General features: G+C 38.4%; 1 long non-coding RNA gene across 1 annotated transcript; it reads right to left on the minus strand.

Annotated features, from left to right (window-relative positions):
• Nucleotides 1-4709: 4709 nt before the first annotated feature.
• Nucleotides 4710-13203, minus strand: LOC120755253 (uncharacterized). The gene is made up of 3 exons (XR_005701696.1): nucleotides 13084-13203; nucleotides 11243-11397; nucleotides 4710-4930 (listed from the first exon to the last, which is right to left on the minus strand). It is a non-coding gene; the product is annotated as an uncharacterized LOC120755253 (long non-coding RNA).
• Nucleotides 13204-26435: the final 13232 nt, after the last annotated feature.

Below are 26435 nucleotides of genomic sequence, written 5' to 3' on the forward strand. Positions count from 1 at the left end.
GCTACACTTAACTACTCCGAGGTAAAATTGCACCTTAATGAATGATCAAGCCACAAAAACACAATACAGGTGTAAGTAACAGATGCTCCCTTTGTCACAGCATATTGAAATTAATATTTTCTTCTCTCAGATTTGCCCTGCATTACAGAAAGCCTCCTAAAAAATATGCTTGGAATATTAGCACTCAACTTTTTGTACGGTTAAGTAAAAGTAGTAAAATCTCATTCACACTTGAACTCCTGTGTATTTTCCAACAGTTCCAAATGTTTCTGGTTAGCAGTGTGTAACAGAGAGGGGCACAGGATAAATGAGTTACATGAAGTAAGAAATATTATTTTTATGTTGGACATGATTTTTCCCATTTAAATGATCATTGGACTCAAGGTGACTCAATCGTGCTGAACCCAGGGTAGTTCAGGAGTGAAATTTAATCACAGACATATCTCCTGAGAAACTAAACATAATCTTATTGTGATCATATGGAAGCAGTCACTTAGAGAAACATTTTTCATTTCAGCCTTTAATTCCCCTCAGAGTTTTCTTTTTTTTGCCCCAAACTCTGCCTGCTAACTGAAAATACTCTTCCACTATAGCATGCTGCTCTTGCTGACTGGAATATCAGAGTTATATTTGTATGTGGCTGCAGTTACTTACTTACACATATTCACCCCACTGCTCACTTAAAGTTTCCCATTTGCTGATTAACTCTGGTGATTACATACCCAACTTCCACTGATTTCTAGAACTATCACTTTTTCCCTTTGTAGAAATTAACTAGCTAAAAATTGCAAATTAAAATATATATATATATATATATATATATATATGTATATATATATTCCTGCTAGATGCTTAACAAATTATTTCAGTATTAGTTAAGAAGCCTCACAGAAAACTCATTGCAAAAGAAAAATATATAACAATAGTATGCCTCCTATATTGCCATATTTCCTAAGTAAGAAATAAGGCTAATAAAAATTCTACTCCATTTCAAAGGAAGAAAAGTACTTCATTATGATTCAGTTTTCCTCACCTCTAAGTAAACGATTATAAAATGTAAATATTTGCCCATTTATGCATAAAGCAATCACCATTTTTCTTTTCAAAATAAATAGGTGTGGAAGTCAGCTTTAGCAATAGTCCCTGGACTTGGTGAGAACCACGTCCGACCACGCCAGCAGACGAAGGGCCAGGAGCCCCACAGGTCTGCAGTTCTGCTGCTGACAAAATTAAAACCACTTTCTGCAGTATACTATTCCACAAATACTGGTCAGAGGTGGAAGTCTTTCGCCACAGACCTTATTATTTATTTCTAGTCTAAAGCTTGTGCTTTAAATATATAACACTGGGGTACCTCCTAGCAACCTCCATGCTGTACTGTTTAATGTCACTAAGACGTTGCAGATACTGAGGAACAATATTTCAAAACAGGTGAACTGACCTTTAGAGTCTTCCTGGGGATTCCAGTCATATTTGTCTCAGAGAGAAATTGTATTTTGTTCTGGATTTTATTTGATAAAGGAAGGTTAAGCAAATACAAACAGCCAGAGCAACAACTGCTTGCTCACGTAAAGATACCACCGCCAAACATCCCAGATATACTGTTGGCATATTCCCAGTATTTCCACACACACTAATTTACAGCTTGTCTCTTATCACTTTAAGTTTCCATGTTTACAAAAGGTGCTGGTGGCTGCTTTGGAGTTGTATTTTCCTACTGGTCAAGAAAATAGGCCAAAAGGGGGCAATGAAATTTATACAGACCATGGGGCAGATTGTCTCAAACGAATGTTGTATATTTTCTGCAATGTCTTTAATAGCAAATGCAGCAAAATGTCACTTCTCTTATTTAAAGAAACCTTGCTATATTTAGGCCCTTCTACAGTACCAGAATAGTGCCTTATGGAAATATTCACTAGGTTTTTTAATTAATTATGTGAGTAATCACTTTGTAAGAAGAGAGACAGAAACCTTAGCATCCTTGGAGTACAAATTCCAAGCCCACCCAGTGAAGCTGGTGGAAACTTCCCAGCTTCCAAGTAGCAGCTTGTATTTCAGAGTCATTTGCAAATGCAGATGTAAACTGAAACTGATGAATCCCAGCAGTGAGAAGGATGAAAAGACCTGCAGCAAGATGAAAGAGAAAGAATAGGACATAGATCAATAAACTGAGCACTTTAATTGGACTGAGCTATTTGCAGGGAATATTTCAGAAGAATGAGACTTCATTAGTTATTAACCAACACATTCACCAATTGTTAGCAGTCATTATTGGGAAGCATTTAAAAGTGGTACCTAGTTATATTTTCCACTGAAGCTGGTCATGAGGAGAGGTCTTTGTTTTCTAATGAAAACCCATCACCCCATCTTGTGGAGGACCTAGTGACCAAGATTACATATTGCATATTTATTACTGGTCAGAAGATAGTTAATGTTTCAGGATGTACAAACTACACATAAAACTTTAATACACTTGCTGTGTTGATCCTGGAAGAATCTCATCTCAAAAAGCCTCCTGTTACATCTTAACCACTTTAAATACATACTGAAATTTTCACTTGAAGTGCAGACACACGCACACATATATATGAAGTGCATTTATGAGCCACCTATCTCATATAAATGTTTTTCCAATACAAAATAATTATAACTGGGGTTTTTAATCCCTTATATGTTGGATAACTAGAAACAGGACCAACAAATTATGAGAGAAAATCAGGAGCTACAAAAAAGACCACCAAGGAGTAGGATGCCTAATAAGCCTATTTATGGAAGTTTTGAAGGATACAGAAGGAACTTAAGAAAGGTCATACATAAACTGAACACTAAGAAAAGTTCCTGGCAGTGAAAATGCAGGCTAAACAGCAAGAAGTATTTTTGACAGTAAAATTTTAGTTGGTGAATCAAGTTTCCAGAGGAAGTGCTTCAGCTGGAGCTCAGAGACCTACTCAAGGCAAGACAGGACACACATTTTCCAACTCTGAGGTTTACATTAATTGTCCAAATGCAAACTGGACTCTGGTTAACATAAGAAAAAACTGTCTCGTTTTCCTAGTTTTCAGTCAGACACATCTGAAACTAATACTAGTGAAACTAATACTAGTGTTACATTATGGACTTGTCTAGATTTTTTTTTTAAACATTCATTTCTATTATGAAAAAAAACTTTTATCTTCAATTACTTTACAATCCATTAAAAGACTGTAAGAAAAGGCATTTATAAAAGTAAAAAAATGGGATTTCTAACAAAGGCAGGAATAAAGCAGTATGCATTTCTCTATAATTAAAATTTCTGTCCTCATCACAGAAGTCACTAACTTTATACAAATCTCATCAGAACAGTCATCTTGTTTGCAACTAGCTGGGAGACAGAAGTCATCTGCAGTAAAATCAGTTTTGAAAGCATCCTTTAAAAGAAGTCCTATTGTTCCTTTTTTTTCTATTTTACCACAGATATTGTTATAATGGTTTCTAGTGATACCTGGCAGATGTAGAATTAAAAACTCATATATAAAGAAATTAAATATCATAGGTGTTATTAAAAAAAAAAAAAAATCTTGTGGCGCCTGGCTATGATTGCCAGAAGAGTTATTGGTGTATGGAGCAGGTGAGTGGAGCAGAAGGCTCAGCTGCCTGGAGAACAGCAAAGCACACAGATCTGCTGCCCCTCAAGTGTCTCTCCCAGCTGTACAGAGAAACAGTCATTTAGTGAATAAATGAAGCGGTGAAATTATGAGAGCAGGGAGGGAGTCCCCTAGGGATGCCAATTTTCATGGACTGTGTAAAGCACTTCAGGCATTTCCCACTGTCTGTGAGAGCACATTTAACGCAGCACACACAAGTCAGCACCTAAACTGGTGCAATTTGAAACCCATTCCAGTAGCAAAAGGTGTTTAACCTGCATTCACATCAGTATAAACCTAGATTCCATTTTTGCCTTCTAATTGTAACAGATTCTTCCAAGTTTCTCCCTTTTCCCATTCCATCTCATTCTTCTAAAGCAGCCTCAAAGCTCAGCTAAAAGTTGGAGCTCCTAACAGAGCCATTACTTGTTCATTCTTGGCTTTGGCATTGTCAAGCAGCAGTTATTGCTGGAGGACCAACTGTGGCTAAAACTTTTGGAATACCTTTGTTTTAGCTCAGTGCAGCACATAAATCAAAAATTGTTGTGAACAGCTTGCATGTTGTTTACTCTCCAGCATTATTCTAGCTCCATTTTAACAAGCTTAAACTCAAAACACTCAGGGATATTTTAGACACCCATTATTTTCATAACTGAGAAATAAGTGTCTATATGGACCTGTGAACTGGAAACTTTTCCAGGTCTCATCTGTGATAATGATGTAGAGATAGGAAGATTATCTTATCCTACAGCAAATACAATTTGCTGTAGGATAAAATGTTATTATTATCCTACAGCAAGTTATCCTGCATCATTGCAGCATAGTTGGGGATGAATTGTTTTCAAAATCTTGAGGTGTCTCAGTCCTGACAGGACAGGCTTGAGGAATGCAGAAGAGTGATTTCTCCCAGAAGAGTCTGGAATGCTTCCTGCTTAGAGATCTGCCTTTCAGGATGGTGCACAGACCATTCCAAAAGCCTCAGTTCCTCAGGGCTGAAAACTCAGCACCTGATTTCCCTGTTTTCTCACCCCTTTCACCGTGTTAATCTGGAGCAATGCTGGGATAACAATCTTTTATACTGCCTTCTCTGCCAGCTGCAGTCGTGCTGAAGAATTTCTGCATATGTTCTGTAGATGTCTCTGACAATATCGATTCTCTCCTACAGCACATCATCTGCATGCAATCAGAGCTCACAGTCTTCCAGGAGGGTTTTGCTCTCCACATTGGGAAATATATAGGAATTAAATTCTGCAGAAGATTTCAGACTGCTCCACAACTCCTCCGGCTTCCAGTGCAGCACTAGCATACTATGCACAAGGAAATACAAAGTGACAAATTTAAGCTCTTTAAAATATACTGATTATTTTTACCAGAGTCTTTATGTTATTAAGCAGCTTAATTCTGACAATGTTTTTCCCTTTACACTATTTACACATCTATGTTTTTAAGTTCTGCCTGATATAGCTGCATGACATACTTATGGAACATAAAAGATATAAAAACCCCTACTGAAAATGACCTTAAGGGATCAGACATGAGGATTTTTGAAACATACCCATACTTCAAGCATCTTTATTAAATTCAGCCACTTTCCCCTTCCTCCCACCAAAAAAAAAAAAAAAAAAAAAAAAAAAAAAAAAAAAAACAAAAAAAAACACAGTAACACTTTTAGATCAAATTTTCCTCAGGACTGCACATCACTGAAACATATAAATGAAATAGGCTGAAAAATGTGGCATTTTCTGGTTCACCTCCTATGCATTTAGAATTTTCCATCCAACATATGTGCAGAATTAATACTTGCACACAGAAATCGTTTCAGTCCAACTAAGTGGTGGAAAAACTGAAGGAACACAGAGTCACTCCTATTCAAAACCTTTCAGGAAAAGAGTCAAGAACAAAGAGTTAATTTGCTATTCACTTGCAATTCCAGCCAGATGACCTTTTTGCCTCAACTCTTCAGCAACAGAAAGCCATTTCTTCCTGCTGATTTTCTGAAGTTTTTTGGGTTCCTGACTTCTTCCATCAGCAGGCAGCTGCATGTCCAGCTACAGCTCTCTTAACATTATTAGGCTTAATTAAGCAGCCTAGTCTCCAAGTTGCCCCTAAATTTAATCCTACCATGAATGTAATGGAGTGTTCTGGTTTCTCCCATCTCGCATCAGTTCCTTCTTGGTTCCTCTTTTCCACTTTGTGTTATCTTAATGATTTAATTCTTGGCTGTATTATGTGCTCCTCTATTACCCCTGTGAGCAGTCACACCAGGCCCTCAGCTCTCCCACCTACAAGAAGTTCAAATCCATCTTCCCAGGTGATTACTTGTGACATACAGCTTTCCTGAACTGTATTACAGTGGTCTACAAGAGATCATACTCAATATAAATATCAAGGAGTATTTCTGCTTCCACCTTTGTACATCTGGGTTCTGGAAAGGACCTGTAGACAAAATAATTAGAGGTAAAGAGCAGAAGAACTTGAGGGGAATCACAACAGCTCCATTAGGAGAGCAGTCAGTACTTCAGTGCTAGTCAATAACTATGTGAATAATTATTTTCAGTCAAACTGCAGTCGCACGGTGTGCATGATTTACCTAAGTTATTCAACATGGACAGGACAGATCACACAGTGCAGTGATGAAACAGGAGAATCAAAGAGCCTATTTTTAATAGGAGACTATCTCTTGCTTCATGAAAGGTAGCTAGAAAATAGTGGGTTGCAGCAATCTTCAAGAGCTCAGACTGCATCAAATATTTCTAATTACTTAATTTCCAGCCTTAATTTTCAGCAGTGCCATAACATATACCCACAGAAACATCAGCTCACCTACCTTGCTGTGGTTTCATTATCCAGCAAAGGTTCTTTGTTACAAAGGAATAAAGGTGGGAGTAAGTAGAAGTGTGCAACTAATACCCCAGGATAGATAATTAAAGACTAGCAAGATTTTTTTTTTTTCCTCATAAATTGTCACTGGTGTTGCAAAACATGCTGCTGCTAGCGTGTTTTACAGGATGGAGTAGAACTGGAGGTGGCTGGCAATAGCACATAGCTGCTATCACACTGTCTGTTAAGGTAAAATTCCCTGATTGGGGCCCTCTAAACCTTTATATTTGACATAAACCTCAACAGAAAAAAAAAAAAAAAATCTATATTTTCAAATCTGAATTGCTTGTCTTGCTCTGCAGCTAGCAGGGTTGCCAGAGAGAGAAACAGAATCTGATCACGTCAGAAGAAAGAAACAATTCATGGTAATTCCACCTTTCACACTGTTTAATTTCTTAAACTGGCTTTTCACAAGAATACCCTTCACATATGCTGCCAGGGAATATCTCACCACAAGCATAAAGACGAAGCAGATTCAGGAGAGAGTGCAAAGGGCTCTTGCACAGTCCTCTACCTTATATTTGCCTTTCATTTTTTTGTCAGAAAACATTATTCCATTTTTTACCCCTTTGCCATTTCCTTGGCAGCTTACATCAGCTCGTATTAGGTTTACAGCTTTCTCTTCTATTTTTTTTTTTCCCCTTTGCTTTGCATTGCATTTTAGGCATTCCCATTGCTTTTACACAGCACTATATTTTCTCCAGAAAGAAAGGATCCAGATAAACACCAATTTATTTAAGAAGTCCAGATCCCAAATTTCCTGTGAGCTGTGCTCTGGGAACAGAGTTGGAGGTGCCTCCAGAAGAAGTTCTGAAAGAAGCAGCCTGTGACCTTACAAATGCTAAAAGGGAGAACTGTTGGACCTTGTGGCAAGGAGTTGGTGTGGAGGTGCACTATTCGGTGTAAATACTGGAAAACCCCAACCGTCTGTCAGCCCTCTGGCTTGAATTTTAATTGCAGAGTGGCCACAAAAGGAACAAGTATTAATTTATATTAATTAATTATTTATTATTAAATGTATTATCATTATAAAATTATAATTATATTAATCACTACCCCATGCAGCCAGCAATCCGCTGTTCATTCCTCAAACACACGGCTCTGGAGGGTGCATCTCTACCAAAGGGTACAAAAGCCATCAAGTCCCAGTGAAAGAGGAGAGTTTTACACATAGAAATTATTTGCTAGCAGGAAGGAGTTTGACTTTGACATTTGAAGGGGACACAAGCTGACACAGCAAAAATCTATTTTTACAGACTTCCAAGCTGCCACTGAGCAAGAGGTGAGTGGAGGGAGACGGAACAAGACCACACATTTTTCTGCCCTGCCCTCCTTCCATCCCACAAAGAGGGATCTGAGACCTTTTCCTATTTTGTTTCTTTGCACAGGGAAATATCCAAAGCTCAAAGGGAAGCTGAAAGCACACTGCTGTTCTTCCCCAACCGTAATTAACACATCCCTGCTGTACATAAAGAAAACTCGTATTTATTTAGCTAAAATATCCGCATCTCAAAGATTTCTTTTCAATATAAGGACACTATAAATAGTAAGGATTTTGTTTTAACAAAATGCTAATACTGAGACTTTGCGTTAGTGAATAACACCAATGAAAATATCAGTAGTTTTACCACAATAAAACAGGGCCTGTGCAGCAAAGCACTCAGAAGCATCGATGTAAGATAAAAAGTTCAAATATTTACGACAGAAGGAAAGTTACTTAAGGCAGCAAGGAGTGCTGCAGCTGTGTGAAGGTCAGTGGGCACTGCAGGTGGTATCTGAGATGGCTTTACCCAGGTCTCACAGCCACACTTCACCTTGGGCTTTAGTGGCAAGGTTTTAGAGGCAACTCAACCACATCATCTGTTTTATATTATCCTTTCATTTGATTCACGTTGCTCCCACTGTTTGCAGCACCGCTTGAAGAGGGTGTGAAGGACAAACAAAATAAATTAGTGAATCTGGAGAACACAATCCTTATTTAATCACCTGACATCTCAGAAATGTGGGAGGCTGAAAAGACAGACTGACCCAAACTAGAAAGCAACATTAACCAGTTAAACGAACCTTTCCCTGCTTTGCTATAAATACTACAGCCTCTAGAATGTCTTTCAAAGTATTTTCATGCAAAGTTTTGAAATTATGAATCAAACAGATTAAAAAAAATAAACTTTCAAGCAGAAACCAAATTTTAGACAAAGAGATTCCCATAACAATCAAAACTAAAGGAATGGCATAAATCCTTGTCTTGATTTTTTTAACCTTGCCACAATGCAATGGCATCCTTGGCATTAGTGCCAGCTGGAAGATTCCTATACCAGCCAATATAAAGTTTTCTGCATCTTCATTCTGACAGCAGACAGCCACAATCTGCATTTCCATAATTTGTGAATAAAAACCAAAGGTTATATTTACCTTGATATTTTCTTCCTCCCATGTTTGTCTACCCTCCCACTACGCCTTCCTGTGGCTTTTGCTGCTACACATTCCTCATGGCTAATGGGGAAAGCAAAACGTTTCCTTCATAGCCCATATAAATGTAAACAAAAGCAGCAGCTGAAGGTTATGGCCAGGTTTCTGCTGTACACTGACTCGCACTCATGTCACACAAAAGGTTGGTCACCATGGCAGTGAGATGCCAGCACCCATTTCCAAACTACCATGAATAAGGATGGGCAGGAAAGTTCACAAATTACTTCAACATTTTGGTTTTGTCTTCTCATGAGCTGTTACAAGCACCATTGTTACTTTCTTAGTCATTCATTAGTCACAATTATCTTTGGATTAATTTCAACGAATTGATATTATTGTGGCACTTGAATTTGAGCCCCAACACAACGTCCAGAAGTAAGGGAGAAAGTCACATTACACAAGATGCTGAAAATAAAAGATCAGAAAAATGGTTGTGGCCCCAGTAATTTGGCAAGTGTTCAGAAATTATTCATCAAAAATGTTACTGGAGAACACCACACATTGAAATTTAATGATTTAGTGCCATTGGAACTGAATGTCACAATTCAGTTCTGTCTTCAGAAGAAATGGGTGTGTATTTTGTGTGCAGACCTGATGGTAACTATTCTGTAATCTTTGTCTAAAACTCCCATTCAACAAAAGGATACACTATTTTCTAGAATTACTACCAAAAATCAGTACAATATACATATAAGCATCACTAGACCCTTTTTTTAATAAACTCATGACTGGCACCGCAGTAAAACATGTTATGATGTCATCATAACTCAGCAAAAACTACAAAAATCACAGCTTTAGTAAAAATACTTTTATTGTGACACCATTAATGTCTTCGCTATTTAAGAGAAGATTTAAGAACTTTTTTTTTTAATTTGTACACATTACAAGTATTAAGAGATAGAAATTTCCTAATAAAAGTTTTTCCTTTTCTCACTAAACACAAAGCTTCTGCCTCTCCCACGCCCCACACTTAAGGCAAATAACATTACCATACTTTCAATATTTGCTGTTAAATGAAATGGAAATAAAACCCAGAGTATCTGAACTAGTTCCAAAAGATGATATTGTAACCTTTACAAAAGAACTACAAAAGCAAAGAAAGAAAATGTTTCAGCCATCTTGTGCCTCAACATTATTGAATGCATAATCAGTTTCCAGGTCCTTCTAACAGAAAAAATCCAAGAGGTAAATTCAATCTCATTCTGCCTTTTAGCCTAAATCCTTACATTTACTGCATCTAAGTACAGAAGAGATCTTCCAGCCAAAATTCTATTCCCAACAAGCCAGCTCACTGCTTGAGAGCTGGCACAGATATTTTTATAAAATCTTTAAAGCTTGCCACAATCAAAAGTTATCCCACAGCACTAAAGCCAACAGAAGACCAAATTTCCCACTCCTGCATGGGTTGCCCAACCTTGCTCACTCCCAGTTTGATGGTTCTGCAGCATTTGAATCTGCATCTAGAAAACAAGGATCCTTTTCCCCTCCTACATGGGTCCAATGGGTAGAAGTAGCACCAAGTCAGATATGATTACATCAAGAAGTTCAACATCTGAAGGGATTTTTAGGCTTCACAGTGACCCAGACACGTATTTAGGGCCTCTATACATGGCACATGTGTACATACACATATCCCAGAGTTTAAACAAATCCTCAGTTTCTCACTGTGCAGAGTTTCTAAATGAAAATCTAATGATTTCAGGATACAAATAAGCCAAGGACTGGAGGGAGAGGTGATATTTCCAACTGTTATTTTTAGAAAAGAAGCAGATCATCTTTTGGACACCGAAGCTTTCTTTGATCTGAGCAAGAAACAAAAAACCTTTAAAGCTAAAACAGATGGAGAACAATTGCTCAGAGTTTAAAGCTGATTACACTGATCAATAACAGTCTAAAAAGAGATTGCTCCTTCCTACATATATTGCTGCATTGGCAGGGCGGCTGGGTGGAATGTCCCAAGCTGCTCCCAGCTACCACTGTGCCCGGTCCCACAAGGACACCGTGAGGGCAAGAGCATTCCAGCTACATCCTTTTCCACAAACAGCACTGAAAAACAGCACAGACACAGCTCTAGACCATGTTTCTCTAATTAATCTTCATTTCAGGTCTAATTCTGTTTTGTGCCATGATCTGCATTAACATGCAGGGATTCAGGTCCAGAAAATGTCAGCTGTAAAGGCAATATTTGTTTTACAGGAAAACAAGCACATAAGTGCTTTAAATAATAACATGATTGGTTTTAGGTCATTTTATTGCAGTGGAAACTTTACCTTTATCAGAAGTTTTGTAACTGCTTCTCTGTTGCCTACATTACCTCTTGACAAGATAATTGTTGGCAAGACACGAGCAAGCAGAAAACAAGGCATCAGACAGACAGCACATCCCTCACCAAATTAAATCAATGTCTCTTTCCAGCTTAGTTTGTCTAGGGGAAAAAAACAACAACAGAAAATTACGGAGGATATGGCTCATTTTGACCAGAATGTTTGGATACATTCTTAATTATTTTGAGGTGTGTGTGTGCACATACTCCCTTCCCCTCAGTATCAACCCTTCATGAGCATTTTTATAATTTTGCTTTACTATAGTCCAGATATTAGCAATAATAATAAATGTTGATACAATTCAGATCCATTCTGAACTGGCTACAAAATCATTTGAACAAATGGAAAGTCATTAAGAAACACAATCTGCTCCTTTTCCAAGAGAGTGAAATTTTTTTTTCTCAGCCCATCATTAATATAATCTATTTTTTGCTCTCCTGAAAATTGAAGTTTCAGCTCTGAGTTATTTATTAACAGTAGAAACAAATTTTTAAAGGGCTATTTTCCCTACTGTAAACCAAACTCTGGACAATTCAAAGCACCAACTGCTATAAATTTTCTTTTTTAAACTTTGCTCAAAACTCAGGGAGTTTTTTTGTATATTTCATAGACTGTAATTAAGTAATTGCAAATTTAAGCTCCTTAAGTTTTTTTAAAATGTGGAGGTTGGTTTTCATTAATCCCAAATTATTCATTTGAATGCTTAAATTAACATACAAAATAATTTTTCTGGAGAAAAACATCAGTAAGCTGTATGAAACAAATACAGCAGCCTGATGCTCTCTGATGTTTGGCAGAGGAACGTATCAAAGGATCTCATTCCATCTAAAGAAAAAAGCCAGTTCCCACAGATTGTAATCAATATTTGGATGTTCTCACAATTCACCTATTTACCAAATTAAATATGTAGTTAGGGATGGAGGACTACTCTCATTTGCCTGCCAACTTCAGCCCCTTTTAAGAGCATTCAGTGATCAGACTTTGGATCTCAGATAAGAAGGTAATTCCAAAAAGAGACAGAGCTGGTCATGTGTCAGGGGTGATACCCACATTTTTTCTCCCCTCCTCAAGCCTCTTTGAAGTTCATGATAAAACTTCATCACTTTAAAGCAACTGTAGTTTGTGGGGGTTATATGACATTCAGAGGAAATGTGACATTTTCTGTCCAATAACTAAAATGTTTATTTTTGCAGGAGAGTTTTGATCAGTACTTGTAACAAAACATTAAAACAAGGCAAGTGATTCCGAATTGCTATCTTATGTTCAATTTGTATATTTCCAAGGGCTCTAAAGCAGAATGTGAATATCTAGGCTAACCTGAACATCTTTAATCAAGTTTCTTCAACTGAGGCTTAAGAACTCAGGAATTTGAGAGTATGATTGATCATGAGAGTAATACAAAATTGTTTGGGCAGCTTGACTGGAGGAGTTTCCCTCATCCTTAACATGACTGGTGATTTTGGCAACGGGAAATACAAAAAACTTCAAGGCCACTGAAGCAACAAGATTCATTTTTCCTTCTACAAAATGTATTCAGCCTCTTATTTTCCACGGGTTTTCCAGTTTAAGAATAAAGCTGAATTGAAGTTTACAGGAACAGCAGTATAGGAAGAAGTACAGCTACTTTTCTGGTTCTTTCAATCTTAAGAGTTATGGATTTTCTTGGACTACATCTATTCATCTCCACTTTGCAGCAGTTGCACCAGATCCTTCTGCATACAGAACATTTGAAGCTGAAGTTTTAAGCAGCAATATTGGGGAGAAAAAAAAAAAATTAAAAATGCTACCTGAAAGTCCATTCCCTGAGCACAATTCAGAGAAAGCATTTCCTGCAAAGGACTCCAGCTGTGAAATCTTCCAGCACGTCTTACTAATTTGGATTCCTCATGGCAGATTTCAAAGTCATACTCTGATGAGCAAGGAATTAAAACAGGTCAGCAGCACTGTGGGAGAGGTACACAAGAGCAGCCTGCAGTGGCTCAGCATCTCAAGCAAAACCCTGCACCCCTGTGAGCACAGAGCGACAGGTCTGGAACGAAGAGCACGGCTCACCGTGGGCACTGTGCAGTGTCCGGGTGCTGCTCTGGAGCTGCACCTGGCTGCCACTCACGCTCCTCCTCAGCTGCCAGCAGACCTGGAAATAAGAGCCTTCACCAGTAGGAAACTTGGAAAAGCATTCTCAATGTGACATGTTGCCCAGTGTCCCCGCAGTTTAGCGGTTAGAGCGCCTGAACCCACTCCCCCCGCTTCCTGCTTCTCACTACAAAGGAAACTCAAAATCTTCTTGAATGTGCCCTTTTAGCTAAAGCCATCACTGGAAAACAATCACATCCTGAATACATACACCATTTGGACCTATGGATTTATTCCAGCTTAAATCTGATTTCTGCATCTAACTAGACAATAAGGCAGGAACCAGCACCCTCTTCTCCCTACAGCTCCCAAAGCCCTTCTTTTTAACTCTTTAAGGCCAAAATTAAACAGTCAAATCACCATATGAAAATTTCCTTTATGTTTCCTCTTTTGCACATCTTGGGCTCTTGTCCCATGCAAATTTATCTTGGCCCTCGCTTCTTTTATACATTCATTACAAGCTCTTCACCACAGATATATCCCAGGAAAAAAATATCATTAATTTGTCTTAAACTTTTTTGGTCTAAATGTATTCGAAGAACTTTCAATGCACAGTGCACTTAATTCCACCATAGTAAACAAGGAGGGATTGCCTAAAAACAATAAAAAATGAAAGCTCTTTCAGGACACTACACTGCATTCTGAGCTGAGCTCGTTTTTAGCAAAAACATTGATCCGTATCAATTTATCACATTCTGTCCTTGTGGCTATTACTATTCTTACAACTTCAGCACATCCATTTTGCTTTGTTTCCAGTGTCTACAGCAGCCAATTTTTCGCATCATTTGACAGCTTATATATTACAGTCTTCAGACTAAATTTACATGTGTAAGATATATTTAAAATGTGGGGACTTTTTCAGCACTGAGAGTTGTACATTTGCAGGCATGGTTTCACATACAATCCCACGTGTTCAGATTTTGGCTGGGGATTTTAATACCTTTTACACATCATATCACAAGTATTTTTATTGCTATAATTAGAATGTAATTTTGCTTATTTCTATTTATTTATTTAATTTTAATTTACATTTATTGCTATAACTAGCATATGATTAACATTACTCACAATGGGTTTCACAAATAACTTCTTTTTACATATATGTAAGTACTAGATTTCATAAATTTTCTGCAGGATCCTTAAGACAATTTTTCCTGGGGGTCCAAACCATATTTGTTCTGCTGCTAAATATTTTTTACGCATAAAACCGGTGTCTGACATCACTGTGAATTCAGGAAAAAAATCAGACATACTTTTAATCTTAACTTTTGCTGGTTTAGGGCCTTGGAGCTCAGGTTAACTTTTAGACTGGGCAATGTCAGAGCACTGAACAGAACTGTTTCAGCCAGAGGTTTATATGCTTGAAACAAGTAAGAAGATATAAACTTAATTGTGACTTAACAAGTAATTTTCTGTATTCTTTTGTAAAAAGCTCCTATTTTTTGACTAAGTATTTCTCTATCTCTTTCCCCATCTGTTAACACAGCCTTTTTTTTTCTTTTCTTTCTGAGAAAGAAGCAGAGCAAGATCCCCAGCAAAAGGTCACCAAACTCTGTTAAACACAGCCCAGGTGAGGTGCATCTTTCACATCAAAGATATTTCATGTGAAAGTTTGATGCCATTCTCAGATATTTTTACATGTTGGTCTGGGCAACGTCAGCACCACTTTAGCAGATGCCTCTCTGTGGTACAGATTCGTACTCCTTCCCTCTCTTTTTGAAACTAATTCTGTAATATGAAAAGCACAAAAGGGGCTGCAGAGAATGGCTGCAGAGCATGGAAAACATCTCACAGGTGTGATTTGGATTTATCTGTACTAATGACTTTGAGCCTGCGAGATGTTTTCAAGCAGAGGATGAATAAAGGTTCTATTTTAAAACAGAAACATTCCCTGGAACCAAATCCATTAAGTCTGCAAGAGTCCTCCATGGAATGAGGTATAAGAGAGTCAGAGGAAATAGAGACAAAAGCATTCTGATGTTTGGCTAGTACCATCTGATTTTCATTTGCATTAGAATAGAATTTAGTCTGTTGACAGACCAGACCAGACATTCAAAACGTAATATGTCAGATACAAAATTAATTTGGCAGCTTCACAACAAAACTTAGAGTGCCTTAAGTAGTTCCCTGAACATAGTTCCCTCTCTGTTTAAAGCATAAATATGGATTCTATCTAGACAGCTTTAAGTTATGCCCAAATTAAAGAGCTGACTATGTATTGCCTGGGGAATGCTGCTCCTGCTTTACTGTAGACAGAGAAATTCTGGGGCAAATTCACAGCAGCTGAGTATCAATTCTGTGCATTTCCAACCACAATGTCCACCTAGACTTCCCTACGCCAGATACTGTGATGTATTCATAAAATACATCCAAAAGAGGGGAGCTCCAAAAGTGATCTTTCAGACAGATATGCACGCTATTATTTTTACTCTCAAGCAGAATTTGCTTCCTTTTTTCCCCCCTCACAACTGGTGTACATAATACTTTCTTTCCTTTAAGGTATTTTCAACTGAATCACAAATGGAAGTACCAGACTGGAGCTAAAGTCAAGTACAACCAGAGACTCACACAAAAGAAAATGAAGGTTGGAATATCGTTACCTAGACTGTTAATTGTGCCTTGAAAATGGAACCAAACCCTTCTTTGAAGTACACCAGCACGAAGAATAGGAGTACTTACAAGGATTCCCTAATACAAAGTTTCAGCACTGGGGAAGTGTAGCTCTTCTGAAAGCACGTTATCCAAGAAATATTTTGAGGAACTGAGAAGGATATGTGGGAACCTGCACTAATGTCACAAGTTGTGACATACAGATATTGTCCAAAATCCCTGTCGCTGCATACAGCAGCAATACCAGCCTATCCTCAGACAGAAGTGCAAACAGATTCTGCTACAGCACCTGAATTATCTCCAGGGAACACAAATCTTGGCCTGATTTTTTTCACCTGTAGTAGAAATGTTTTCCCTTAAATAAAACAAACATAACATTGTGTGAGATAGTGCTTCCAAGGCATTAATTATTTTTATGTCCCAGTAGGCTACCTGGTACCAGAGGAAGAGAGACATTAACTGCCTTCTGGAAGACAAATGGGAGCAACATTTGCATGCCTATTTTTCAAGTAAGTTAATGTATATATTCAATAAAAATCTCAACCTTATTGCTGAGATGATGTGTAATAAACTAGGAAAGTATCCATTCATGGAATAACAAGATTTCATAAGCGTTTGATTTAGGATGCACACTCCAAACTGTTCACTTCCCAAGGCAGGTATCATGAGAAAAACAAAACAAGTTATTACACATCGCAGAGCTCAGTCATCACGCTAATATTTGAAGGGCAAAGCTGCCCTAGATGTAAATTCATGTCGGAACGTGCAGCTGCACTTTGTATCAAAGCAAACAGGGGATCTGCAAAGCTATATGGGGACAACAAAACAATATTTCTCTTTTTACAGTGCCATTGTCAGTGTAAGTGGAACACTGCTTACCTGCCTACTGAGGCCACACTGGCATTTGGAAATCTGAGAGTCTGAAGAAGAGCATCAGTGGAAGCACAAGCTGCCCCTGCACTCCTGATACTCACCTGGGACTCAGCACAGCTTTGCATTATTCTTACTCCCAGAATAAAGCATCCCAAGACAGCCTATATCCACCTGCATTTATGGATGGATACAAACCACTGCCTGGTGGCAACTGTGAATAAAATTACTTTTTCCATTCTTGCCCTGTGAGACACCTAGAGACATTTTATTTTCACATACCTTGTCATATTCCTGACTTAGTCATCTCTAAAGCTTGTATTTGCTAATTAACGATGCAACAGAGCATCAAGCTCTGCCAACAATTTTCAAAGAGTTTTTGGTATTCTCTTCAATTACAACTGATTTCTTTAATCAAGGTCTTTAGCACAGAAATTGCTGACTTTTCTGCTGAAGGTGTCACATAAATAAACCCAGATCTACCTTTAAACGACATTGTCTAGAGCTATTAAGCTGCACAACAATCTGTGCATACATCCCATAAACATCCAGTTCAGTTTCCTACAATCCATTGTAGTAGAGGAATCAACTGCAAAGATAGGCCGCTGTATCTCCTGAATAACTGACTCCTGTATTAGAAGTGGCAGCAGACAGGACACAGTTGCAGCAGTCCTCTTGATAGAAATGAGCCCAGACACAGACTCCTTGTTTATCATGAAAAGGGCCCTGGTTTATTCCTCTTTACAGCTCAGCCATCCTGACTCCAACCATTCACTGACCCTGGCTGCAGCAAGCTCCCACTGGAGGTTTCCCTGGCAGCCTCTGACTGCTGGTTATTTCCTGCTAAACTCTGACTGCAGGGATCAGTTTGCAGACTCTGACTGCAGGCTTTTACCCAGCTAGACTGTGACTGCAGGTTCCAACAACAGGCTCTGACTGCACACCCAGACTGAGCCCACAGCAGGGATTCTCTCTCCCCAGGATCCTTCGTCATTATCCTCTCGTTCCCTCTTTCTCACAGTTTCTCCTCCATGATAATCTTCTCCTCACCAGTTAACCCTTTTATCACATTTACCTTTAATGGATACAGCTGTGACTCATCAGGGGCAAGGCTGTATTGGGTAATTAACACAGCTGTTACTTGTCAGGGGCCAGGTCACCTGTATTCCCTTCTCCTACAGGACACAAACTAGAAAATCATAGAATCATTGGAGAAGTCCAAGATCACCAAGTCAAATCATCAACCCAGCACCACTATGTTCATCATCAACCATGTCCTCAAGTTTAGAACCATAAAAATCAAAATTTTTAAGGAACATTCTCTGCTATCAATCATAGAATCACAGAATGGTATGAGTTGGAAGGGACTTTAAAGCCCATCCAGCTCCACCCCCTGCCATTGGCCGGGACACTTTCCACTAGACCAGGCAGTCCAACCCGGCCTTGGACACTTCCAGATATGAGGCAGCCACAGCTTCTCTGGGCAAACTGGGATAGTGGAAGGGCCTCACCGACTTCAAATAATTTTTTCCATATATCTAATCTAAACCTACCTTCTTTCAGCTTGAAGCCATTCCCTCTTGTCCTATCTCTACATGCCCATGGTAAACAATCCCTCTCCATCTTTGTTATAGGCTCCCTCCAGGTCCTATAAAGGAAGGAGGAACGCCACAGTTTAGCTCAGTTTTGAGCAAAGAGAAATATCTACCACTGGCTCCAGCATTTGAGTAGAGATAGACTGTTAAAGTATGTAAAAATAAAACAAGGTTGTTCAATTTCCAGGTCAACTTATTGCCTGTTTTCAGTTAATTTTTATTCATGCACGGGATGTCTAAGGGAAGAACTTAACAGATGTTCCTCTATGCAAAGCTGTGTATTTTCCTCATGATTTTGCAGACTGGTTGTTCAGGGGAAGGAAGAGGAGCATCCATGCAGACAGAGTGTCTTCCATGCCAGAGAGGGGGAGTAGCAAGACCGCTTGGACCCTTCACATCTATTAATATTTCATTCTGCATAATCTCAGTCCAGTGTGCTAACAAGCGACAGTACTGGCAAGGGAAGCTTAGCATACAGCCTCTGAGGGGTCAGGAGACACAGATGAGCAGCAGCAGCCTCAAAAAGTAAAATGAAGAGGAAATTGTCCTAAATTTGAAGGGGAAAAAATCATGAAGTGGATTATTTTTCTAACTGTGAAGCCATGAAGAGAAGGGCAAAGGAGATTGAAGGAGGTGAAAAAAGATTCTTCCTGGATGTGTCTTTGGAAGAAAAGAAATCTTTAAGGTTTTTTCTCAAAGTTTTAAGTGCAAAATCCAAAACCTTTCCAATCTGAAATTCATCAGAAGCATTTAGAATAGCATATGCATTTAATATAATATTTTACCTCCTGGGTACAATGGGAAAGAGCACTAAAAATGATGAATAGGCTTCATTCATGAAGATTTCTTAACAGGCAAGCTGTAGGGAAAAAAAAAAAAAAAGGAAAAGAGGAAAGAAAGTGTAAAGAGGAAACTTGGACTTTCTATTCATAACATAGTGAATTAAAACTTCCTTGTAAAGTACCTGATGAATAACACATGCACTGACCTTACGTTACAGTGATCGTAAGAGGAGAACACGACCATAAACATGTTTTGGTCACATCAGCACCTTGCTTTGCCTACTTTTAAATGTATTTAAAAGTGCAGGCAGTAGATTCTGAGGTCAGCAGTAATGTACTGGTTTGTACGGGGGTGGGGCGCATAAAAGGCACCAAATCACAGCAAACCTTTTCTAAAGAAGAAACCCTTTTCCCAGAACATTTTCCATAAAAGAAACCATATCAATTCTGAGATATTCATTATCAACACAGAAGAAACCATGAGAAGAACCACCTCTCATGGGCTTCCCTTTCCTTCCCCCATGGGACAGCAATGCAGATTTACCGACTCATATCATTAAATCTGGCCAGACCAACTTTCAAAACTTGAAATACTTGGCATTTCCTGCTGGCAGTCTGTATTGGCATCTGGAACCCTCTAACGAATACTAAATGACTGACAATCAATAAGTGGAGTTTGAGATTCAAATACCTGACTAAATTTCTCTGTAAAACCACAAGGTGGTCAATAAAAGTTGTTTGCATTTTCAGTGGCTATGGTGACGTGCCAACACACTTGAGCTCGTTTTCCTGAAGCCTGATTATGGGAAGATACAACAGTAAAGACAAAATGAGGCTCCCAAATTCCTGGGTGGGAATACTTTACGGAAAATTTCAGGGATATTGTTATGGGCCCTCACTTCATTTTACACCTAAGGAGAATCAAGAATTCTACAGGCAAAATTTATCGTAAACAGTGGGTAACCACAGATAATGGAAATTCACCACATTAATTGGGAAAACACAATTACATCAAATTTAAAATGAAAATAAAAAGAACTGTTATTTCGCATGAGTCAATGCTGACTCTCATTTCACATCCCTGCCTGTGTGGTAACCAAATAAGTGCTCTAAGTCCTATCTGGTCACGTATGAATTTAGGATTTCGGGTAATGTACTTTGATTATTTTTATAACCTTTTAAAGAGCAGAAGACAGAAATCAGAAATTTATGCAAATTACTATACCTGATTATGCCCATCATATTTTAGGTATGGTAAGTACAAGCATATTAGAATGATGTTTTAACAGGAGTTGGTTGAAAATCATTCATTATTCTTCAGAGACCTTTCATCACTAAGTTTCATGAAATTAGAGTTGGACAGAAGTCAAAGAATAAAGGATTAATATTTTTTTCATGTCAAATCAAAGTTTTTCTTTACTTCAAGAAAATGCTTTGGTTTTGGAAAATGTCTTTTCAATAAGATCTTTGGGAAGGGAGATAAAAAAAACTATGTATTTTCCACCCTATTTTAGGTACTTTCACACATCTAAGAATAATGCTTGGATAAAACTTCTTTTAATTAAAAATAGAAAAAGAAAAAAGAAAAATTTTTCTATTGAAGACTGACAGAAAGCAATTGCTCAATATTTCCTGTCAACCTGCTTCAGAGGTTTTTGGGACCTGGAAAAGATGCCAAGTCAGACAGTTTGTGCCTCTCTAACATAAGGCAAGTGGCTTTCATTTCCAAGGCTGTTGTAACACATATCAGCTATTTGGGAATCCAATCTGTTTAACCAAAGCAAATGCTATGATTTATATATATAAAAATATATACACACACACACACACGTACATGCACCCACCCACCCCTTCTGAGCTTCATGTTCAGGACACTTTAAAAAAAAAAAAAAAAATTACTGACAGCAGCCACCAAGTTGAGCATGTGGCCTCATACAGCCCGTGGCACTCCTCCCAGTCCTGATCTCCTGGGGCTCTGGTGAAGCACAGTGTAAATGCACATGCAGGTTTTCTTCTAAGAACACAGGAATTCTTTTCCTGTCAAGGAACTAGATGTAACATAGCCAGAGGTGCCCCTCTAGCCTGAAACTTAAGGCACACTTTACCCAGATTCTCTGAGCTCGTCTCGTTCTGACTTTTCATACCCTGCATTTGGTCTTTTCAGTAGCTAAACAAACTCTGCCTATCTGGCCCTGCCTTGGTAAGTGTTTCCTCATCTGTAAGAAACTTACATGTGGCAAATAATCTCCAAATTTCAGGATCAGGTCCCAGAACTCCTTTGAGAACAAACTCTCTCATACCCTTCAAATGCAGTTAACAGATTACACAGCATCTTTTAATTTTGGTATAGAAAACCAGCAACAGATGGAGAGCTATGATTTGAAGTCACTAGAAATGGCTGAGCTTTGAAGATAAAGACAAAGCAATAGGAAATGCTTGGTGAAAGCGACAGACAGAATTTACAAGGGCCTGTAGAAAAACAGAGCAGCAAGGCGAATACAACTGCATCAACATCAAAGATACAATTACCTGAAAAAGCAGAAAAAAATCATTCCACTACAAGTATTAAAACAGGCAGCGTATTCAAAGTCCTGAGCACGCAGAAATGATTGTTGCTCCAGTGGCTTTGATTTGCACCATCATCAGCAAGAACTCAGAGGCAGCAGCACCCCCATTGATCATCTCTTGTACAGCACCCAGCCATGGTACAGAGCACAGCTCATACCTTGAAACAGCTTATTTTTATGGAACAGGTCATTGATAGGGTAAATCAGCACACGCCTCCAAAGTCTCTCTATAGAGACAACCAATGCCTCTTAGGAGAATTCATTCAACTATGAAAAAACTGAACACTAAAAAACAGTGTCCCCAAAGATCACAATGCATTCTGCAGGTCTGATGCCAACGGGGCACATCCCTAACTGTGTGAACAATTCAAACTCTTGGCACCAGTAGTCAAGTATTTGATTATTAGACTGTATCTTCAGTGAATCTCTTCTTCTACATCAACTCGTTTATGATTTCAAATGATTGCAGTGCTACTATATTCCAGAAAAGCCATAAGCACACAATTCTCTGCTTGTTAAAACATCTTTACTAACAAGTTGCCTCTTTCACTTGTTTCAGCAAGACGGAAATAAACATATTTTCATTTGTGTTTCATTAAATTATTCCGCAACCCATATGCAGTGTCTTGATGCAGTTTGAAAGGTGAACAGATGGGATTTTATTTTTAGCTCACGTTAACACAGCCCATCAAACACTCATTTGCCTGATATACTATCATAATATAGCTTACTATTCAGCCTTTAAAGTATATCTTTGCCTGCCTTGTAACATCCAAATGACAAAAGAGAACCGTATGATAAATATTTAATTACAATCACTGTGATCACTTTGTCACTGAATACTAGCAACTGTAAGTGAATGGAAGAACTTGGGTTTTAAAGAAGAACATTTAGCAACTGTATGTTACTGAAATCAAAGCACATTTTTAATCACAGTATTTCAAATGCAGGGTTTTTTATGATTGGAGGAGTGCTTGAGGGGACCAAATATATGGTTTTATATAGATACATAAGGCATTTGCAACCCCTATTAGGTATTAGAAGTAGAGTGAAACTTTGTTTCAGTACTTAACTACATGAGCTTCTATTTGCATATAGTAATTTTTGCAATATGCAATAATACATATAAGAAAATATAGTCTACAAAAGATAGAATGATCAAGTAGATGTAAGAACTAAAACTGACTTGTGCTTCCTCACTCAAATAATTCACAAAATACAATTTGGAGCAGCCTCCGCACTAGACTCCTATATGTTGTGTGTTTTGCACTGGGTACACCCACAGCCATGCAGGAGAAAGGCTGTTTTCCAGGTTGACATGGTAGAACTTTTAATTTTGCATTTTCTCGATACATTCCACTCCAGAGTCAATCTGCTCACCTCTCCAAAGGGATCTATCAGCCAGAGGATATCAGAGTCAATCCCCAGCACAGAGAGCATTTCTCCACACGAATACCTGGCTGAGGGAGAAATGCAGCCATGACAGTTATAAAGAGTCTGAGAGCAAAAGCCCTCACGAACATTGTGCTGGTACCAGAAGAAAAAAATTCAAACGGCTCCCCAGAGCACCACCGCTTCTTCTGACCATCTCACACATTTTAGGGAAATCTCAGCAAACATAGAGGAAAAAAGAACCACAGCTGTGCAGCAGAGCTACAGCAGGTATTCCCTATCCTGGGGAAAACACCAGCAGCTTTCCAGTGCTGTGTCTTAAGACAGTGCTGAAGCACGAGGGTGAACATTCTGCTGCAATCACAAAATAAAGCAAGAGACCAAACCCTCAAAAAGCAGAATCAAATGTCTGTTTGCATTCAGACCAGCTCTCCTGGCCCTACTACACCAGGTCTATGTCCTTCAGCAGCTACTTCAGCAGTACAACCCTCCTGCAGCAGGACCTGCAAGGGCAGCACAGCACAGACTATTAGCACGTGTTAGACAGTGTTAGAGTCAACATAGCAGCTTCTCTGCAAATAACAGAGGTTTCTGCAGAGAAGTGCCTAATAATTTTCACTTGACAGAGGAGGTGAAAAGTTTTCACACAACTCAAACACTGCCTTTCATTTTCACACAGAAAATGTGCTGTGAGGAGCAAAATACCTTCGAGAAAAGCACCACGAGGACCGATAGAAAGGATTTGTTTTAAAATAGAGCTGTACCTTTAGTGATCAGCAATGCTGCTCTCATTTGGAAATGGAGAAATTGTAGGCTGAAATGTGAAAGGAAAAGTAGGTCCTGGTGCCTCACAGAGCTTGAATTTTGTATTTGGTGAGAAAGGCTAAATGTGCTTACATACCACTTACTGCTAAATCAACTGAGGGTAAGCAGATGCTACCCTCTCCCTCAAATTTTTGCTCATTCTCTGTGCTTCTATCTGTATTATGAATGTGAGAGACAATAGCAATAATAAAGTACCCAGAAATAGTACAAAATCCCATGTGAAGAAGATAAATCAAATGAGACAAGTCAGCTATATATAAAGGCCCTAAATTATTCAAGCTGCCTAAACACCCAGAAGTGCATTCACAGCTTTATCCTAATGACTGCAAATTTCAAACTGCATTGCTATATTTATTTCTAGTTTCTTTTTTTCCCCCCTCAAACAATTAGGCACAGAGGAGTTAAGTCTTTAAATCCGTATTTAGTCAGCAGACGCTATGTGCTAATTAATATGGAAAACAATGACCACAGAAAAGGAGCAGATGGCTTAAAGACAGAGCATGAAGATAAGCTGAGAGAGATCTGTGTGAAGATACCAAGTACATACTTGAGCTTTCTTAAACACTGAAAGCTGTAATATAACTCCTTAATCGATTTGATTTGAAATAACATTTTAAGCAGAAAGGTCAGATGAATCTCCACATTCAGTCAGCAATAAACCTTTTTTCCAAGCTCTTTTTTAATCAAATCACATGACAGAGATAAGATTATTTCCCACAGGATGCTGATCATTTGATGTTTGAAATATTCTCATCCCTCACTAACAGCAAGAAACATTTCTTCATCCTTTGTTGGTAACTTTTTTAATGTAATAATTAAATCTAAATCAGGGAGAGGAATAAGAAAAAAAGACTGGTAGTATTTTTTTTTTTTTTTCCTGGCTCATGTTTCTGATACATAGGTTCAGAAGAAAAAAAAAGGAAAATGTGTTCTGTTAATTTAGATATGAGTATTATCCTTCTGTGTGAATACTCAGCAGAAGGATAAGAATGGGATCCTTCTTTTAATACAAGAATCCCAATTCCAAACTTGGAATTGGTAGGATCACCACAGCCTGTAACCCTAGAACAATACTGCAAAGTATTTGTATTCCTACTAGTTTATAAGTTAAAAAACCATGGGAAAATAGCTGCAGCCACCTACTGTCCCTATTAATCAGGGAAGTGACCAGGAAACTTCAGGGGAAGCATCAGACTTTAGCAGTGCTGGGTTTCCCTCCCTTGGCCTCACTAGCCAGGAGAAGAAAGGGAGGGAAAAGCATTGGGGATTGCCCATCAGCTGCTGCTGAAGCAGCACCAGCATCATGTTAAGGACAAAAATAACAGAGGCTGAAGGGGTACAGCAGTATCTCAGAAGACAGTTTGGTCTGACAGCATTTCATGTCTGTGAGAGCATCAAAGCAGTATGTTTACACGTCCTAAATTAAACAATTCCTAAGCATTAAAAAAAAAAAAAAAAAAAAAAAAAAAAAAAAAAAAAAAAAAAAAAAAAAAACCAAAAAACAGGGAAAAACTTAATGAGTAAAACAACCCACGCAATGTTGTGAAGAGAAACACAACATTTTGCTTTGTTTTTGTAGATATTGAGTAAAACACGTGAAATACTTTGGGCAACATTTCTTGCACAGATTTCAAAATACGGAGAAAGGCAGTGGCCAGTGTCTAGTCCAGGTGCTGCTCATTTCACCCCGAGGCTTAAACCTCTGACTGAACATTCACACTTTGCACAGTTATTGAAGCACCTCTCTCACCTGGGTACTGACACTAACTCTCTCTGGTTTTCTTTGCAGCTTCAGTAACACAAATTTTAATCCCTCTTTCCCCTGTGTAGACTCTGTAAATACTGCCACACCTGTACCCAACCACTAGTCACTATTTGTTCATTAGCAATCCCTGCCTTCAGTATTTGCAGCATCTAATGGGAGACCTGGAAGTCTAAATCTCCCCACAGGATTCTATTTAGGGCAAATAACTTTAAAAAAATTCTTCATACTGTTAATCTTCTACTGCATTAAATCTTTGCTATTCCACGTTTTTATGCCATGATTATCAATTGATCTTTGCCCCATTTTTAGCATCAGAAGGCAACAAAAATTATTCTAACAAATGTTAGGAGTTTCTGAAGATGCAAAATGGGATTTATTTTTCCGCCACAGCTGCATTTCTAAAATGACAACATTAAAAATTATAATTTAGCAGGTTTTCTAAGGATGTCTGTCTACTTCACCTACAAGCAGCTTTCGTATTTGGCCTCTGAGCACCCTTCCCGAAGCCACAGTCCATGAGTAAGGTCATGCCAGGCTAGAGGAAAGGAAGGAGGAAAACCTTAGAGAAACAGAGAAAATCTTGTTCTTAACCAAGGAAAG

Source organism: Hirundo rustica, chromosome 7 (assembly GCF_015227805.2).
Source record: "Hirundo rustica isolate bHirRus1 chromosome 7, bHirRus1.pri.v3, whole genome shotgun sequence".
NCBI lineage: Eukaryota > Metazoa > Chordata > Aves > Passeriformes > Hirundinidae > Hirundo > Hirundo rustica.